The sequence below is a fragment of the Bos indicus genome, chromosome 13 (assembly GCF_029378745.1).
Source record: "Bos indicus isolate NIAB-ARS_2022 breed Sahiwal x Tharparkar chromosome 13, NIAB-ARS_B.indTharparkar_mat_pri_1.0, whole genome shotgun sequence".
NCBI classification, from domain to species: domain Eukaryota; kingdom Metazoa; phylum Chordata; class Mammalia; order Artiodactyla; family Bovidae; genus Bos; species Bos indicus.
In genome coordinates, this window is record NC_091772.1 from 44023545 (window position 1) to 44043445 (window position 19901).

At 39.5% G+C, this 19901-nt stretch overlaps 1 long non-coding RNA gene across 1 annotated transcript in view; it reads left to right on the forward strand.

Moving 5' to 3' along the window:
• Positions 1-613: 613 nt before the first annotated feature.
• LOC139186508 (uncharacterized) overlaps positions 614-19901 on the forward strand; it is a 58417-nt gene continuing 39129 nt past the window's right edge. The window contains exons 1-2 of the long non-coding RNA XR_011570091.1: positions 614-989; positions 16553-16650. This is a non-coding gene — a long non-coding RNA (uncharacterized lncRNA). The remainder of the gene's footprint in view (positions 990-16552; positions 16651-19901) is intronic.

The following is a 19901-nucleotide window of genomic DNA, read 5'->3' on the forward strand; positions in this document are numbered from 1 at the left end:
TGTTGATATATGTTTCATATCACTTCATTTCAAACTTTTGGCAACCTTTTCACATGGGTTCAGGCTCTTTTGTTCTCCTCTTACATATAAGGAACTCAAAAGAACAGAGCAGTTAAGGGGCGTATTCAAGAATAAATAAATCATGGAGACAGCACCAGTCTTCTGATTCCGATTCTTAAATTATTTCCAAAACACGTGGAAAGGAGAACTCACCCACAGAAAAGTCTCCACTAATTTAAACATTTGGTGAGAGCATTTTTCCTACAGACTTAAAAAACAAAACAAAACTAAACAAGCCACTATATAGTTTCCTCATTGTGAATGAGATATTCCCGCAGCTTTATTTTTAAAGCCATTCTTTTTTGAATGGCTCGAAGAACCTTTAGTAGTTATCAGTTCTACACCATGAAACAGAGTGTTCATAGCATCCTGTTACTCTTTAAAAAGACATTTCGAGTCTGGGAGGGTTCACAGATTGGAATACGTTAACATGCAGGACATGAATCTGTGTACACAAAATACCAGGGCAGATGGTGAAGTCATTGTGAATAAAAATAGGTCTATTTCTCACACAAATTCCTTCACAGAGGCATTCAGAAATCAACAAGGAAACTGAAAACACCCGGTGAAACCTGGCCGGGCGCAGTGACACCCTGCCCTTCGGGGACACACAGGATAGTGACAGGCAAATCTGTTTCAGCCTGCAGCTCTATCTGCCGAGGACTCTCAATAATTTCTATTATCGGTCGTTTTTGTGCCACCTAGCTTCCTTGGCTGTGTTGCTGGAATCTCTGAGTGGAGACTGAATGAAAGCAGCGTTTGTTTGCTGTGATTGGATCAGCTGTGATTGGATCAGTTACTCAGGGAGCCGAGCTGTGCGAAGGGCCCGAAACCCACTCCACCCTGAGTCAGAGGTGGAGCATCCCTGGAGACCTGTTCTCATGACTCACCAGCTGCTATCTGCAAACAGCCTCTGGGGGAAATGCCAAGTAAGTGTTTACTCTCCACGGTTACTTCACCCTGCCACTCTTGCCTTGTTTTGGTTTGAACTGAAGAAACAACAACTAAAGTGAGAACAAAATGTGACCAAGAATGTGTGCTTTCTCCCGATTATGAGGCTCTTTGGAGAGTCGCATGTGACTTCCCTGGGCTGGTATGGGGATTTGCTTTTAGAGGGAATATGACAATCCAGGAAACAAAGATAGAAGTCATCAATGTGAGGGAAGAGCTGGTTGGGATGGTGTGTGGTGTGGTTGATATACTTGTAGTATAAATCATGTTTATTGGTGCCATTCTTAAATAGAAGGCATTATAAATGAAGTCACATGATTTTATCTTTTTTTTTTTTTTTAATACTGCTTTTAGGTTAACTGTTTTTTTAAGATTTTTTTTTCAGAGTAGTTTTAGATTTGCAGAAAAATTGAGAGGAAGGTATAGAGATTTCCCATATTCCCTCTGTACTCCCCAAAGCCTCCCCATCAATATCCCTACCAGATGGTCCCTGTGTTACAGCTAATGAACCTACATGGACACGTCATCATCACCCGGAGCCTATAGCTGACATGGGTCACTCTCGATGTTGTACGTTCCATGGGTTTGGATAAACATATAATGACATGTATCCACCATTACAGTGTTAAAAAGTAGTTTCACTTCCCTAAGTATACTATGTCTTCTTCCTTGTCCCCCCCTTCCCCACTCTCTAAGCAATCCCTGATACTTTATATTCTCTACATAGTTCTGCCTTTTCCAGAATATCATAGGGTTGGAATCAAATGTTTGTATAGTTTCACTCTACACACTCTTAGAGGGATGGACAGGTTAAATACCAGGCAAGTGTTAAATGAAAAACAAAAATGCTTATGCTTGGAAATGACAAGTTCTTATTTATAAGTGTCACAAAACTTCATCCTATGTATTTCTGAATCATATGTTCTACATATATATGGATTCATTTTAAAGGAATTATCCCAGGTTTTAAAAGCAGATTTAAGAATATGATATGGTATAAAAAAGTCTAGACTAAGTTTTAATATTTGATGATGAAATCTCGTAAAATAACACAACAACTGTTGAGGTTATTAATGCTTGGTTTTCATGCCTCATGGTTCAGAATCTGCCATCAGGAAATACTGTGTAAGCCTGTTTGCTTTCAAATTTAAATTTTTCCCCTTGTTTTCTTTTCAGTCTATTTGGTTCCCTAACTACCACTGTTGAGGCAGATATTTTAATTTGGTTATGGCCAAGGCAAGGCTGTGTTTATCACATTGCCCACATTTTTCCTTCAGACCAGCACATGTAACTGAATTCTATGGGTACTATTGAAAGCATGTCTAAGAAAGGCATTGGGCTTCAATGTCTTTTACTGACTGTAAATAAATTGGTTGTGAGACTGGAGATCTGAAGGCTTTATTATATCAAAGCTGGCTCTGAGGAAATGCTGAATTTCATAAATAATAACAGCCAAAAGAAACTCAGATGTGTCAACTTCTAAAGCAAATTGGGACTTCGAATAACTTCCCAAGGAAGAAATGCTTTTACCAGCTGTAGAATTAAAATGCAGATGTTAGTCACACTTTGGGCTCTTCATTAAAATAAAACACTGACAAATGCAAAATCGTTTGTAAAAGTATGTGTGTGTGTGAATGCTGTGTATATTCTACATAAGTGTTAGTCACTCAGCCGTGTCCAACTCTTTGTGACTGAATGGACTGTAGCCCGCCAGGCTCCTCTGTCCATGGGGCTCTCCAGGCAAGAACAGTGAAGTGGGTAGCCATTCCCTTCTCCAGGGGATTTTCCCAACCCAGGGCTTGAACCCCCTCCATCTCCTGCAGCTCCTGTATTGGCAGGTGGATTCTTTACAGTCTGAGCCACCACATACATACATACATACATATATATATATATATATATCATATATAGTATATATACATCATATACAGTATATATACATACTGTGTACTCTTCATATAGAAAACTACATCTATATAAATATATACACAAACATAGACATGCATTTAAAAAGCATAGTACTAGGAAAAGTACATATGTACAAAGCTTATGAAGTATATAAGATATATACAAGTACAGTAAAGTATATATGCAATATAAAAGTACACATGTAACATTAATATTATTAATACATATAGTGTTTTAACACATACAATGTAACATTGTTAATATTAATAGTGTATACTCAGTATATAGACTAATATATTTTAAAATATATTCTATATTAATGTATAATCTTCCAATGCACATCGTACTATATACTAGTATGTTTTTAAAAAATGGAAAGAAACTTAGGTTCTCTGCGTGTCCCTATGTGTGACATCCATATTTTGCCTGGTTTATCTATCTGTGGTCACGATATTCTTTATCTGAGAACACATTTCTCAGTGCAGTCCGAAGGTCCCCAGGCTGGGGATCACTGAGGAGAGGAGGAACCACAGGAGTTTGTGATTTTGTAAACAACAATCTCCTTGGATCTTCCTACTAAGAACGGATGAAAGATCACCAGGTACTTACTGAAGGTGAACAGTAGGGGGCAGAGGTGTCCACAATTCTGTTTTGCCCGCTCTGCTTCTCTGAGGCCAGGAACTCTGACTTCAGACTACTTACCACACAAGAGTTTTCAGGTGAAGATTTCTTGTCTGTTCTCTTTCCAGCCTTGAAACAAATAACTTTTTATCTTGGTGAAGGTAAAACAAGTTCACCGAACAAAATTTGAAAAATATCTAAGGTACAAAAATAGAAACAAAACCAAAAATGACCACTGAAATTTCCATCGTCAAAGAATAAATATTTTGATAATATTGTTTTAGTTGGCCATATACTTGTGTGTGTATATGTACACATATGCAAAATTATAGTATGTACATAATGAAGTGAAAGAAAGTGAAATGAAAGTGTTAGTTGCTCAGTTGTGTCCAACTCTTTGCAACCCCGTGGACTGTATACCACCAGGCTCCTCTGTCCATGGAATTCTCCAGGCAAGAATGCTGGAGTGGGTTGCCATTTCCTTCTCCAGGGAATCTTCCTGACCCAGTGATTGAACCTGGGTCTCCTTCATTGCAGGCAGATTCTTTACCATCTAAGTCACCAGGGAAGCTTATGTACATAATACATACAATAACATATCAAATTACATTTTATATATCCTATTTATATCATATTATATATATCATATTCATTCACACACATACAGTTTTCAAAAATGCAGGTTGCTTTGAAATATTCAATTACATTTTGTTTCCTTTCTCACCTAAATTATACTTTTTCTGTGTCTGGGTGACCAACAGATAAGGTTCCTTACAAAATATACCAGGCTAAGCACTCAACAAAAGGAGTTCAATACTGTAGTGACCTCAGGTCACATGAAGGGAAAAGAAGATGTATTTCCCTTTTCTTTTTTTCAGAATGTCTGGGTCACCGAGACCCAGGCACCAGTTCATTATAAAGTCACATTCTATTATATTTGTTCCAGAAAGCCTCAAGTTGCTTGAGAATGTCAAAATCTTAGCACGTCCTATTGTCTACGAGCTCTGGTGTGATGTTCACTACTCTTGTATGAATTTTGTGCCTTAGAAATGTCTGTCTTGGATATTTTACCCTCCTGAAGAGATGTTTCCTTCAGCTTTTACTTAAAATATTTTTTAATCTTTTTTGTTCCCTATTGAGTAACTAGGAAAGCTTGACTAATATAATTGTTTAGACTGCCAAGAGTCAACAGTCAGAAATTAGATCAGCTAAACTTACTCTTTCTCTTAATAAATATTTTGTGAAATCCTACTACCATCTGATTTGTGGACGAATATTAAACAAGGTGGACTCTGCCAATGTTCTAGCCTGTACCTGAAATGTCAGTCATGGCAACAAAGTGGTGTTTTCCCCATAACTTTTATGTACGCTTAGAAAAACTTTATTCTGAGTTTTACTGACTCAGGGACACAAGCCTTTGAGAATTTGTAGGCCTACAGGGAGGCTGGAGATGTAGTTAGTCCCAGGGTTACACCTCAGAGCACCTGCCTTGTACTCTTGGGGCCCAGTGAAGAGTTGTAAGGCTTTCCCATAAACACCAAGCCAATTAATTTAATCAAAATTAACTTAATTCAGTTAACATCAGATTCTGTGAGAGAATTTGTTAGGTATTCTTGTGGATTAAAAAAAGATCTTCTTCTCATTCAAGAAATGTTACTGGAAATCAGATACCCATGTGCAAAAAGTAAATGATATTAGGAAATAAATCGTACTTTATGTGGAACTGGATGTAAAAAAGCAAAACTTTAAAAATGTAGAAGAAAAATATAAAAATCTCTTTATGTCCAGAAGGGAAAAAACAATTACTTAAACCAACTGTAAAGGAAAAAAAAAATGAATGCAGTCAATTTATCAATAAACAAAAGTTAATATATTAAATGGGCTTCCCTGGTGGCTCAGATGGTAAAGAACCCACCTGCCAATGCAGGAGATGGAAGAGATGCGGGTTCAATCCCTGGGTCAGGAAGATACCCTGGAGAAGGAAATGTCAACCCACTCCAGTATTCTTGCCTGGGAAGTCCCATATGGATAGAGGAGCCTGGCAGGCTATAGTCCACAGGGTCACAAAGAGTCAGACACGACCGAGTGACTGAACAACAACAGCAATATATTAAATATTTGATTAAATGTCCCCAAATAACAAGCCACAAATGGGAAGAATCAATAGATTGACAGTGCATGTAATCTCTAAATAAAACTAGCAGTCAAACTATTTGAAGTTCTCTAACACAGTTCTTAGAAAAAGAACAGGAAAGAGGGGAAAAAGTGAAGAATAAGAAGAGCAATTCACAGAAGAAGAATTTTTATCAGTCAATAAAGTGATTCAGAAGTGTTAAAATAGTGAAAAAAAAAAAGGAAATAAACTGAGTGTTGACTAGCAGAATATATGAGTATAGTTTTGTATTTGTAAACTATGTTATTCCCTGAATTTTTGTGTTCCTGAAATTGTTTATTAAAATAGTCTTGGTTGCCATAAAATTTTTTCATCTTGTTTTATGTCCCTGGATATGTTCTAGTGTTTCTGAGTTTATAGTCTATGGAAACTTGAATATAATTTGTATTCTACTGTGTTTAAAAATTGTATAAATCTTGATTATGTTGAATAGGTTCATAGTGCTTTTCAGGTCTACTATATCCTTCTCCTTTTCTGTATATTCATTCTAATAATTTTTGAGAGTTTGATATAGAAACTTCAACTAAAAATCTTAATTTATCTATTTAAAAAATAATTGTAGTAGAATTAAGTGGAACTATTTGTAACCTTGTTCTATATTTTCCAAGTCTCCTGTAAATGTGTTATCATACTTTCATAGTTTAAAAAATAAAAAAAAGAAAATATAAAAAATTAGTCTTGGTCCTTCTTCCAACAATTTATAAACAGAGCCGCTAAAAGGTTCTGGTGCTAGCCACTTAGGTTAAAATGTATGTGCCAATGGGGAGAAGTGGGTTTAGTATAACTTTGTTTACAATTTCTCAGGGAATATGATTTTAAGAACAAAAGAATTGAACTAAATTTATACAAAAGAAAATGTGTGCTTTTGATCAACAGCCTGATGGCCCTGAAATCTTAGGTATCTTCTGCCCAAGGAGGAGAGATCTAAATGGAAAGTTGCTTTCTAATCATGCATTTGTGTTTGAGTGAACTCTAATCTCAGCGAAGAGTGGAGAGTTCATGGAATATTAAGATCTGAAGAAAGGTAATTCCCAGGAAAAAAAATATGAACCAGAAGGAAGGGACAAGATGATATTAATATACTTGTTTGGAAGATAGGCAAGGTGGCAAGCCCTTTAGTTTAAGGGCTGTGAGGAAGGTGATTAGGGAAAAAAGTCCAGACCACTGAGTGCAGAAGAAAAAAAAAAAATCCAGTTACCATCTTCCAAAAATACAGATCTGATCTTACTTGCCTTCAATAGCTTTGCCCAATTGCTTATATTTTTGGTTTCATACTCTTTCCAGAGCAAGTTTGGTAAGACTGAAAAGTTATTACTGTGACTCCAAAGCTTTGGCATAGATCATTTGTATGACTCTGCCCTTTGCCTCCTCTCTGGACACTTCATGTGCTATTCTAGCATTCACTGAATATAGTGGGCAAAAAGATGATGTTGCTAATGGCTCTGAGATTCCATCTAAATTTAAAAGAGCTCCTTACAATTAACTCATAGGTAAATCTTTTTAATACCTTAAAATTCATATAGGAGGTTCCAGTCCTGGATCCTGTGTATGACTCAGTGTTGTGCAGAGCCTAAAACCTCAGGGTGGGACCCGGGACATGCCAGACCAGTGACGACAGATGGAATTTCCTCATCTTTTAATTATTGCTTGTGAAGCAGATCAGTGGCCGAAGGGAATCGCGTGTGATTTCACAACGCCATTGTGTCCTCGAGCTACCATGCTGCACAGAATTTCACGTGGTGGTAGTGATAGTGCTGAGATTGCTTTTCAGGATTATTTTATTAAATTTATCTAGTCTTCAGATTAAATAACATTAACTTCACAAAAGGATTATTTGGTGCCATTTAGCAATAGGCTCAGAGAAGGCAATGACACCCCACTCCAGTACTCTTGCCTGGAGAATCCCAGGGACGGGGGAGCCTGATGGGCTGCTGTCTATGGGGTCACACAGAGTCGGACACAACTGAAGTGACTTAGCAGCAGCAGCAGCAGCAATAGGCTGTGTTGCATTGAAATGTTTTTATATTACAGGCAAAACAATGTAAAAATTGGACATCTTATCAATCTATGAACCTCTATTGAGTGAGGTACAACCTTAACACTTTACAGAATTCAGAAGCAAAATCTATCGAATCTGTTTGAAAACATATATGCATGTATTAAGCAAGATGTGAGTTTATTTCTCCACTATGTAGCTGCAAATTTCTTTTTCATTTTCTGTATTTAATTTTTATTAATGGAGAACCCTTCACTTTAAATTTTAACTCCACATTTTTACATAGTTCCTAAGAGAAAATCAGTAAATAAAAACTGATGAGAGCAATAGGTGCTTTTCTCCCCAGCAACCTCCGCTACATGGGGGATAGCCAGCCTCCCTTATGTCACAAAAACTGAGCTGAGAGCTTCACGCTTTACTGGCTTGAGAGACCCTTGGTCTGTCAATCCCCAGAGACTGCTTTGTTTCCTAATTTGCATCATAATGGAAACAGAAGACTATTGGATGAAAGTTTGGAGGATAGATTCTAGCTGTATAAGGTAGTGAAAGCTGGCTGACTATGGAGAGCAACATGGAGTTTCTTTGAAAACTAAAAATAGAACTTCCATATGACCTGGTGATTCCACCCCTGAGTATATATCAAAACAAAACAACCAAAACTGCTAACTTGGAAAGATACATGCACCCTAATGTCCATTGCAGAACCATTTACAACAGCAAAGACATGGAATCAACTAAAGTGTCTATCAACAGAGGAACGGATAAAGAAGTTGTGGTACATATACACAATGGCATACTACTCAGCCATACAAAGAATGAAGTAATACCATTTGCATCAACATGGATGGACCTAGAGATTGCAGACTAAGTGAAGTAAGTCAGATAAAGACAAATATCATATGATATCACTCACCTGTGGAATCTAAAAAAAATTGTTTAAATGAGCTTATATACAAATCAGAAATAAACTCACAGACATGGAAAGCAAACTTAGGGTAACCAAAAGGGAAGAGGGAGGAGGGATAAATTAGAAGTTTGGAATGGACAGATACATACTGTTGCTGCTACTGCTAAGTCGATTCAGTCGTGTCTGACTCTGTGTGACCCCATAGACGGCAGCCCACCAGGCTCCCCCGTCCCTGGGATTCTCCAGGCAAGAACACTGGAGTGGGTTGTCATTTCCTTCTCCAATGCATGAAAATGAAAAGTGAAAGTGAAGTCACTCAGTCATGCCCGACTCTTAGCAACCTCATGGATTGCAGCCTACCAGGCTCCTCCGTCCATGGGATTTTCCAGGCAAGAGTACTGGAGTGGGGTGCCATTGCCTTCTCTGATACATACTACTATGTATAAAATAGATAACCAGCAAGGACCTACTGTAGAGCACAGGGAACTATATTCACTATATTGTAATAAACTATAATGGAAAAGAATCTGAAAAAGAAATATTTGTATAACTGAATCACTTTGCTTTTCGCTTGAAATTAACACAAAAATTATACTGCAATTAAAGGAAGAAAAAAAAAACCTCTCTGTCTAGAGGAAGCAGGTAAGCAAGGGAATATTCAGCAGAGGTACACATCTCAGTGGCCTGGGTGATGGGCATTGATAAAAGGTGAAGTCAGACAGTCAAGATGCTGCGTTTAGGGAACACTAGTCATGCCCAAGTATTGCTCAGGTGGAAATACCTTCCTGCTCATAAACAAGCCCTGCCTTCCTGAGGAAGGAGGAGGTCCTGGGAAATCAGTGTCGGGAAAATAAAATGAAAACATAAGCTGAAATGGAGCTTTTGGATGGTGTAGTATATTGAGAACATTAGAAAGCAGAAGAGAGTGGTGATCCAGGGAGCTGCTTACCCATGAATAAATGAATATTTATTGAGCAGGTTAATCGTCCCCTGTCTATTGAGGCAGAATCCGGATTAGTCATACACTTCAGGTGACAGTCTTGCCAAAATACCCTCTAGATTAGCCAAGGGGGTGCACAGCCTTGCAAAGCAAATTCAAATATTACAGCAAACATCTTTCCAGAAGGCACTGTCTTTCCCCTGACAAGCCTGCTGCCTTCTGTTTTCACCTGAAGCATTATGCTTGAGATGGAAAGCGACAGTGTGCACAGCCCTGCTACGTTCACGTCAGGGGACTGATTACAGTGACAGACAGGTTTAGAATGTGTCATGCTTCCCAACATAAAAGTCACATTTCTCCTAAAATCATTTAATATTTCATTCCTAGAATACTCAGTGATGCCAACAATCTGAGCCCTTTTACTTTGTGTTGTATAAAAAAAGAAACAGAAAACATTAATATCCATCAAAATCCCACAGCTGTCACTTAAAATCAAGTAGCAGATAATAGCGCCTGGCAGCCACCAGAATGCTCAGTATTTTTATGATTCAGAAAACATCACAATAAGGTTAAACAAATAGTATTTTTTATTAAATGTCACTCAATCCTAGGGCTGCTTATTCATCTGTTCATCTGTGTTCCACTCAAGTGACTCAAAGATGGTAGTTGCAATCAAAAGGCATCTTGAGCAGATACCTGAGAATTCTATCTGTCAGTCTTACTTAGGAAGTAAAAGAATAATAATAAAAAAATCCCAGGGGCAGGTGCAAAAAATGGCCTGATGAGATAGAAGGTGAAAACTTTGAGTCGTGCATTGAAGTAAAGCAAATACTTTTTAAAGGTTAAAATTAGTTGGCAAAGAAACTTAGGAGTCCTACATAGCTCTTTCCTTTCTGAATCCATGCATTTTCTAACTATTATATATAGAATAAATAAACAACAAAGTCCTACCGTATAGCATGGGGAACTATATTCAATATTTTGTGAAAAACCATAATGGAAAAGGATATGAAAAAAAAAAAATATATGTATTTATAACTGAATCACTTTGCTGTACAGCAGAAATAGCACAACATTGTAAATCAACTCTGCATCAATAATATTTAAAAAAAGAATCCATGCATTTTCTGCATAAAGAAAAACACAGGTAGTGTTTCTTTGACTGTACTTTGCAGATATTGCCTTTTTTTTTTTTTCCCCCACAAATTGAGGGTTGGTGACAACTCTGCATCCAGCAAGTAATCAGCACCATTCTCCCAAGAGCATCTGTTCCCTTCGTGTCTCTGTTGCATTTGTGAGAGTCATTCATTCGTGTCTGACTCTTTGCTACCACATGGACTATACAGTCCATGGAATTCTCCAGGCCAGAATACTGGAGTGGTAGCTGTTTCCTTCTCCAGTGGATCTTCCCCACCCAGGAATCAAACCAGGGTCTCTTGCATTGCAGGCAGATTCTTTACCAGCTGAGCTACTAGCGAAGCCTGGTATTTTGTAATTCCAGATATACTTCAAACTTTTTCATCATTATCATATTTGCTATGATGACCTATTATCAGTGATCTTTGCTCTTTTATGATTGTTTGAGGGGCCATGAAGTGAAGTGAAAGTCAGTCATGTCTGACTCTTTGTGACCCCATGGACTATACAGTCCATGGAAATCTCCAGGCCAGAATATTGGAGTGGGTAGCCTATCTTTCTCCAGGGGATCTTCCCAACTCAAGAATCGAACTGGGGTCTCCTGCATTGCAGGCAGATTCTTTACCAACTGAGCTATCAGGGAAGTCCAAGGGGCCATGAACTACATCCTTAAATGATGGTTAACTTGCTGAATTGCTGAAATGATCACAAGTGACTTAGATTACCACATGAACTTTGTTGATAAAGCAGCAGTCCTCTGACAGTCCTTGAGTAAGCTGTACCTTTCCAATCTGGTGATCTACATTTTAAGCTTAGACATTATGCCCTTTGTGAAATCTTCCTTGATTCACAGACATGCCTCCTCCATCAACTATCAGGATCCAGTATTATAAGGATCAATTCACTGGTTTCCACTGCTAGACTTCCCAGGTGGCTCCTAAAGAATCCGCCTGCAGTGCAGGAGACACGAAGTCTCAATCCCTGGGTCAGGAAGATCTGCTGGAGGAGAAGATGGCAACCCATTCCACTACTCTTGGGAAAATCCCACAGATAGAGGACCCTGGCGGGCTACAATCCGTGGGGTCACAAAAGAGTCAGATACAACTTAGTGGCTAAACAACAACAACAATAACAACAACTCTTAGACTGCACTCCTGGTTTGGGATTCAATGGTGTTTGATAAATAGCCTTTCAGTGAGGGAATATGTCTACATGGTACCTTGAAAGGAATTTGATTTTGTTGTTTTTAATCCTGGGGGCATAGTTGGTACAGTGAGAACTACAGACAGCTCCCTGTAAACCACGACTCATGAGTCAGCATTACCATTCTTAAACATCCACTTGTGTTCCTAATTCCAAATTAAATAAAGACCAGACTCTGGGGAAACCCCGTTCCTTAAAACAATAGCACAAGGATACATGTACATATCCATGTAAAGCTAGAGACTTCCAGGAGTAGAAATAAGTTGTGTATGTTTGGTTACAAAATCTGGGAAAAAGTCTGTGTACTAGGGTCTGAACTATAGTTTGAAAGTGTTTAATGGCAATCCACTCAAGTATTCTTGCCTGAAAAATTCCATGGGCAGAGGAGCCCCCTGTCCATGGAGTCATGAAGAGTGGGACACGACAGAGCACAACACAGCAGAACATTTATGGTTGGGATAGGTATCTCTAATTTGAATTTCTATATTTGAAACACAGGCAGTACCTCTACCACATTTCTTGTAAAGCATCCAGATTTGGAAAGTTCGCGTCGAGAGTTTCCAGATCCTCCGTGGAGCTGGCTTCTAGCTGACCCAGGGAGGGGCTGACTGTCCTTCTTAGGCCTCAGAGAGGAGGCGGGATGCCGGCGTCACTTAGAATCCCCACCACCATCTGTCCACTCATGTTCTCGCTTCCAGAACAGCAGCCATGGTCAGTTCTTTAGACTAAGATATATTGGAATTGGAATGTTTGGAAATGGGCAGAAAATAATTATTCTACCAAATCTTAAGTGGTCATGATCCTACCCCTGAAGAAATTCCAGGAAACCAACTTTGGGTGAAACAAAATACCACAAGGTGTGTGATGATATGTTGGGATGCTGTTCCATTTTCAAATGTTCTCACTTTCAAGTAGCTTTTCACCTCTGCTGTGCTGCATTCAAACATGTCGGCCAGTTCTTTGATCGTCTTTCCATCAAGAGTTGGGATCTGATTCCCTTTTTCTTGAATATGATCTGGGCTTTGGATGAAAACGATGAAGCTGGGATGGTACTGAGTGATTTCTGACACCAGCTCCTAGAGGGCAGTCATCTCTCTCTCCCTTTCTCTTTCTGTCTCTCTTTCTCTGTCTCTCTCTGTGTCTCTCTGTCTCGCCCTCTCTCCCAGAATGCTTACTCTTAGAGACTGGCCACTATTCATTGAGGGAGCCCCGGCCAATGTGGAATGGACAAGGGCAATGTTAATAATAATGTTAATTTTTACATGATTTGTCCCAACAATAAAATATAAATGGGGGAGGGGGATGTTTCTTTTTTGAGTAAAACAATGAAACCCCTTCCTCTCCCTTTTCCTCCAGCGAACAGGGGGTGCAGCTGGGGAGCTCCCAGATGGTGGAGTTCCCACCTGTCTGGGTTCTTGAAAAGAAAGAAGCCAACACATGTTCAAGACCTTGACCCTTTAATCCTTTCTAAAGGAAACGCAAGAAAAGGCAGAGGAATGCATGAAATAAGAAATGCAGTCAGAATAAAAGTCTAGAGATTTTCTTCCTGCTCGAGTCATCTGGCCACTCCCTTCTCACAGACAACAATCTTGTACGTTTGCTGGGAAAAAAAAAATGCTGGCACCAAAAGCCATCGAAGAAATTGATTTTTCTTCATGAGCAAATTTTTCTTTTTATATCTTATTTTCATTTTTAAGCCTCTACAGAAGATCCATTCTATGTTAGACAGGTTTTCCATCTTTTGGTTCATCTAAGTGGAGGATAAAAAAAATTGAACAACTGGAATGACTTTCCATTGCCAGGAATGGAATGCATTAACATTTAAAATTCACTAATTCCATTGATCCGCTGCTGGAGGACATTGTTTAAATTGTTCTGATTCTATCTCAGACTTGTGGGCAAGTGGGAAGCAAACCAGACCTGCAGGGGAATGAAACACTCTCTGTGTTTAGGATGGAAGGAAAGGGCAGCGGGGAGAGCCAGTGTTGCCTTATTCCTTTCATTTCAAGTTCTTCTTTTTCTTTGTTTTTGCCTTTTTGTCTTTGCTAAGGAAGGGGTTATTCTGAATTCACCCTCTGCCCATCTTGCCTGTAGCGTAGATCAGCGGCAGAGACGGTTCGTTTGCCCTAAACTATGTTCCTGCCAGGAGAATCCAGACAGGCTTTGCGTTGCTTCTCATTTCTATGGGGACTCGCTTTTTAGCTCCAGGAAGACTGATGACAAAGGAACTATTTTTGGCACCTCTAGGAAAGAAACATGCTGCAGCCTGTTATTTTCTATAATCCTGCTGTTTGGAGAGAAAAGTGCCCACAAAGCCACACTTTATCAGATAGCACTAAACTCTCTCTGCGGGTTTGTTCACTCTTCTATCCACTTGGCCGCAGTGCATCACATCAAGGGTGAACCAGTCCCACTGGTCCTCTGGCCCCACAGAGGGACCCAGGGTACACTGTTCCTTTTCTCACATCCCAGATTATACATCCTTCAGATATTGAAAAAAGAAGTTTTCAAGTGTTGAACAAGGATATCTTTTTTCCTTTTTCCTTCTGTAGTTTTAAAACTACATTTAAACTTTTAAAAATACTTTATTTAGGGCTTCCCAGGTGGTACAGGGGAAAAGAATTCTCCTGCCAATGCAGGAGACCCAGGAGACGCAGATTTGATCCCTGGGTCGGGAAGATGCCCTGCAGAAGGAAACGGCAACCCACGGCAGTATTCTTGCCTGGAAAATTCCATGAACAGAGGAGCCTGGTGGGCTAGTCTGTGAGGTTGCAGAGTCGGACACGACTGAGTGACAGCACACAGACACAAATATTTTATTTACATTTTAATATATCCCATGTTTCCACATGAATTCAATTTCTTTTTCTTAAACTCTATTTAAATTTATTTTTTAGTTGGAGGATAATTGCTTTACAATGTTGTGTTGGTTTCTGTCATGTAACCACCCAAATCAGGCATGGCTCAGTTCAGTTCAGTTCAGTCGCTCAGTCGTGTCTGACTCTTTGCAATCCCATGAATCGAAGCACGCCAGGCCTCCCTGTCCATCACCAACTCCCGGAGTTCACTCAGACTCACGTCCTTCGAGTCAGTGATGCCATCCAGCCATTGAATCCTCTGTCGTCCCCTTTTCCTCCTGCCCCCAATCCCTCCCAGCATCAGAGTCAGGCTATAACCACCCAAGTCAGTCATGGCTATATATATATATATATATATATATCCCCTCCCTCCTCAGCCTCACTCCCACCCAAGCTCCTGCCATCCCTCCCTACTAGGTCATCACAGAGCACCAGACTGGGCTCCTGTGTTATACAGCAGCTTCCCACTAGCTATCTGGTTTATACATGGTGGTGTATATATGTCGATGCTGCCTTCTCAGCTCATCTCACCCTCTCCTTCCCCTGCTGTGTCCGCAAGTTTATTCTCTACATCTGCCTTTCCATTCCTTCCTCACAAATAGGTTCATCAGCACCTTTTTCCTAGATCCCCCATATATGTGTTACTATACAGCATTTGTTTTTCTCTTTGGATGTCATTTTTGTATCTTATCATGGGAAGTCATTTGGGAATGTTATCCCTGTAGTCTTTTCAACCTCTGCTCCCACAAATATAACGCACCCTTGCATAGCCAAATTCAGGTTCGGCTAACGTCACCAAGTGGGGAAATCCCCCTGTGATTCCAGAGTGGTACGGTTGTCATAATCTCTCCTTGCATGGCCATAATTCAGCCACGTGTACCTGGTAATAGTCGTGGGCACCACTCATGTCAGCTATTAATGAAGACTATTCAAGAAAGAGGATGCTTGGGCATAGTAACCTGCCAAGAAAAAATAAACTTGATGAGAACAGCCAGTGAGAACAGAGTGGATTTACATGAAATCTCAAGCCCTGTACTACAGGATGAGAGCATGAGAGGCACGTGGGGACATAATTAAGATAATTTGGAGAATAATTTATGTCCATGCTGAGAACAGAAATTAAAATAACTGCAAGGCTTTAAACTTAGATGACTAATAGAATGTGGTGCCTTCAAATTAAAAAAAAAAAAACTAATGGAAAGAGATTTAGAAAGATACAGTATACGTAAAGAAAACTGGGATGTGTTAGATTCAGTTCAGTTCAGTCTCTCAGTCGTATCCGACTCTTTGCGACCCCATGGATTTGTAGCAAGCCAAGCCTCCCTGTCCATCACCAACATCCTGCAGCCTACTCAAACTCACGTCCATCAAGTTGGTTATGCCATCCAACCATCTCATCCTCTGTCATCCCCTTCTCCTCCCACCTTCAATCTTTCCCAGCATTGGGGTCTTTTCCAGTGAGTCAGTTCTTTTTCTTAAGAAGAAAAAACTGGTGATAAAGGATAATTAGCTTTCAAAATATTTAACACTAATGGAAGAGAAGGCTTCCCTGGTGGCTCAGTGGTAAAGAATCTACCTGTCAATGCAGGAGACATGGGTTGGATCCCTGGGTTGGAAAGATCTCCGGGAGAGGGAATGGCAACCCACTCTGGTATTTTTGCCTGGAAAATACCAAGAATAGAGGAGACTGCAAGGCTACATATAGTCCATAAAGTTGCAAAAATCAAACATGACTGGGCACACATACACAGGAAGGAGGAGAGGGTGAAAGCAGATATTTTTGTGTCTGTTTCTACAGGAGAATTGTTTAAGAAGAATCATAACAATGAGAGACGATGGATCAAAAACTTTAAGGAACATATCTGTTCTAGCCCAACGATGAATTAGGAAGCCTCGGTGAGTAGTGAGCACTTGTGATTTTCCAGTTTGAGGTTTGAGGTCCCTGAAGGTGTGGGGAGAATTCTTGCCTAGGATGGGAAGCTTGTGTCATTCTCAAATCCTCCCAGCCCCTCCTTCCTGCCACTTGATGCCCACATCCAATCTATGACTATTTACCATTGATTCTACATTGTTGTCTATTAAGCTGGTATTTATTATGTGCTGCATACAAAGTTAAGATACTTGGATGAGGTTGGTGAGAAGCACAGAGATGCTTCCTGTTCATAGGGGCTTATGCTTGAGTGGTAATGAGAGAGTGACTTCTTGGTCCATATTAGATGTTACAGACCTGGGCAAAACTTTGTTTATTTGTCCCTCCGGAAATTAACTTAATAATTATGACAGCTTGTGTACTTATTTGTTCTATCCACACTTTGAAAGCAGGATTGTATGTTATTTGCTCCTGAACATCCAAAGGTTAACTGCTGCTGCTGCTGCTAAGTTGCTTCAGTCGTGTCGGACTCTGTGCGACCCCATAGACGGCAGCCCACCAGGCTCCTCTGTCCCTGGGATTCTCCAGGCAAGAACACTGGAGTGGGTTGCCATTTCCTCCTCCAATGCATGAAAGTGAAAAGACAAAGTGAAGTCACTCAGTCGTGTCTGACTCTTTGCGACCCCATGGACTGCAGCCTACCAGGTTACTCCGTCCATGGAATTTTCCAGGCAAGAGTACTGGAGTGGGGTGCCATTGCCTTCTCCTAGGTTTCCCCAAATGGTAGGTTCTCCTTTCTAATTCAGAGCCAATGTTTACTAAAATTAGAACACACTGATAAATTCTAAAAGTATAATGTGATGTGTGTGAGTTTCTGTGGAGTTCTACTTAAATTGAACTTATTTGTGTTAGCTAAATAATTTGTCTTGCTTTAATGAAGATTCAATTTGTCAATTTTGTCAAGGGGGCTCTATCACAAACTGGAATGCTCCTTCTGTAGCCATATTCTGTTTGTCGTTTTAAGTAGGGCTTCCTTAATATCGTATAAATAATTACATTCCTCCAATATGGGTCTGGTCAGACTGTCTCATTCACTGTAAGAGAATCAGATTACATGTGGTGGGACAAAAAAAAAAAAAAAATGGCGTAACATTTTGAGTATTAGTTTTACAAAGCATGCAAAGTGTCTATTTTTGTGGTTTTAAAAAAATATTATTGAGCCAAATTTGATCTCAGAAATGTAAATGATACTAACAGCAATGCCCATAAACTTTAGGTAAATTTGCGTTTCACTGCATTACCAATTCTACTCTCATAACCATTTCAGCAACAATTGGTAAAAATATCTAGAAATAGACTGTACAAAAAATGAAAGCAAATTCATTTTTGTCGTGTGGTGAACTCATAATCCAAAGTTCCTATCTATAATTTCCTGTGCTGTTTGCACATTGATCTCAACAGGATTATTGTCAGTGAAACGATAGCAATGTTAAAAAATAGAATTTCTCACTGAGACAAAGAAATACCATTGAATAACTGAAAGGTGATACCTACTCTGAAGTTTATTATAAATATGTATGTCAGTTGGATTTTTTTCTCCCTTGCTCTGTGGCCCTGCTTTTCATGGGGTCATATATGTGAAGCCTGTAGACTTTCAGTATTACCAGCACAGGTTCAAGTGCAGTAGAAACTTGGAAACTGCCGCAGTGGTGCACACAGCAGGGACTTAACAAATAGGTACACACACGTCCCAATCTATATTTATGCTCACATTGTTCCTCTGTGTCCCAATCGAATGATTTCATTCCTTTATAAATTGGTTTACCCAAGAAGAATCTGTGTTTGTTCTTTCAATTATTCTCTCCTTAGCATTTACATTTATGTTTATTTAAAAAAAATACTTCAGCTTTTTCTACAGCAGTTTTAGACTCACAGTAAAAATTAAGAGGAAGGTATGGAGATTTCCCACTTACCCTACCCCTATCACAACATGCACACCCTCCCCCATCATCAACATCCCCACCAGGTGGTTCATTTGTTACAACTGATGACCTTATACTGACACGTCATCGTCACCTAAAGTTCACAGCTTATATCAGAGGTCACTCTTGGTGTTGTAGAGTCTATGAAGTGAAATGAAGTGAAGTGAAAGTCGTTTATTCGTGTCCCTCTCTTTGCGACGCCATGGACTGTCATGGAATTCTTCAGGCCAGAATATTGGAGTGGGTAGTTTTCCCTTCTCCAGGGGATCTTCCCAACCCAGGAATCAAACCTAGGTCTCCCGCATTGCAGGCAGATTCTTTACCAGTTGAGCCACAAGGGAAGCCCATACATTCTATGGGTTGGACAAATGAATAATGACATATAGTCACCACAATGATATTTTCTTTCATTTTTTAAATGATTTTTTTAATGTGGACCATTTTTAAAGTCTCTATTAAATTTGTTGTGCTATAGCTTCTGTTGTATGTTTTGATTTTTTGGCCACAAGACATGTGGGATCTTAGCTCCCGACCAGGGATCAAATCCATATCCCCTGCATTGGAAAATAAAGTCTTAACCTCTGCATAGCCAGGGAAGTTCCTATGGTATTTACAGAGTATTTTCATTGTCCTAAAAATCCTCTGTGCTCTGCCTGGACATCCTTTACTGCTTTAACCTTTGGCAACCACTAATCTTTTTGCTGTCTCCATAATTTTGCCTTTTCCAGAATGGCATAGAATTGGAATCATGCAGTACGTAGACTTTTCAAACTGGCTTCTTTCACTTAGTAACATGCATTTAAGTTTCCTCCATGTTTTTTCATGGCTTGATGGCTCATTTCTTTTTAGCACAAAGTAATTATCCATTGTCTAGATGGACCACGGTTTATTTATGCATTACCTACTAAAGGACATCTTGGTTGCTTTTAAGTTTTGGATATTTTGAATAAAACTGCTATAAATATTAGTGTGCAGATTTTTGTGTGGACATTAGTGCTCAAGGCCCTTGAGTCTAACAGTTGAAGAGTTGTCCCCCTTCCTTTCTGAAGTCAGTTTTGACTTTCTCATTTATTTAAGGTACACTAAGTGCTTCCAAAGCATTCCATGTTTTCTTGCTAACCAAGTTTCTTCTTGTTTCCTGCCATCAGAGAACTCTAATAGGACAGGCCCTATAGTTGGGCCAGAGCCAGTCAGCATGATTTATAGAGAGTTTTGTAAACAAACTGATTTCAGTTGTGCAATTCCAAGCTCAGAGCTTTGCTTGGACTGCATGCAGTATCAGCCTGGGAGGTGAG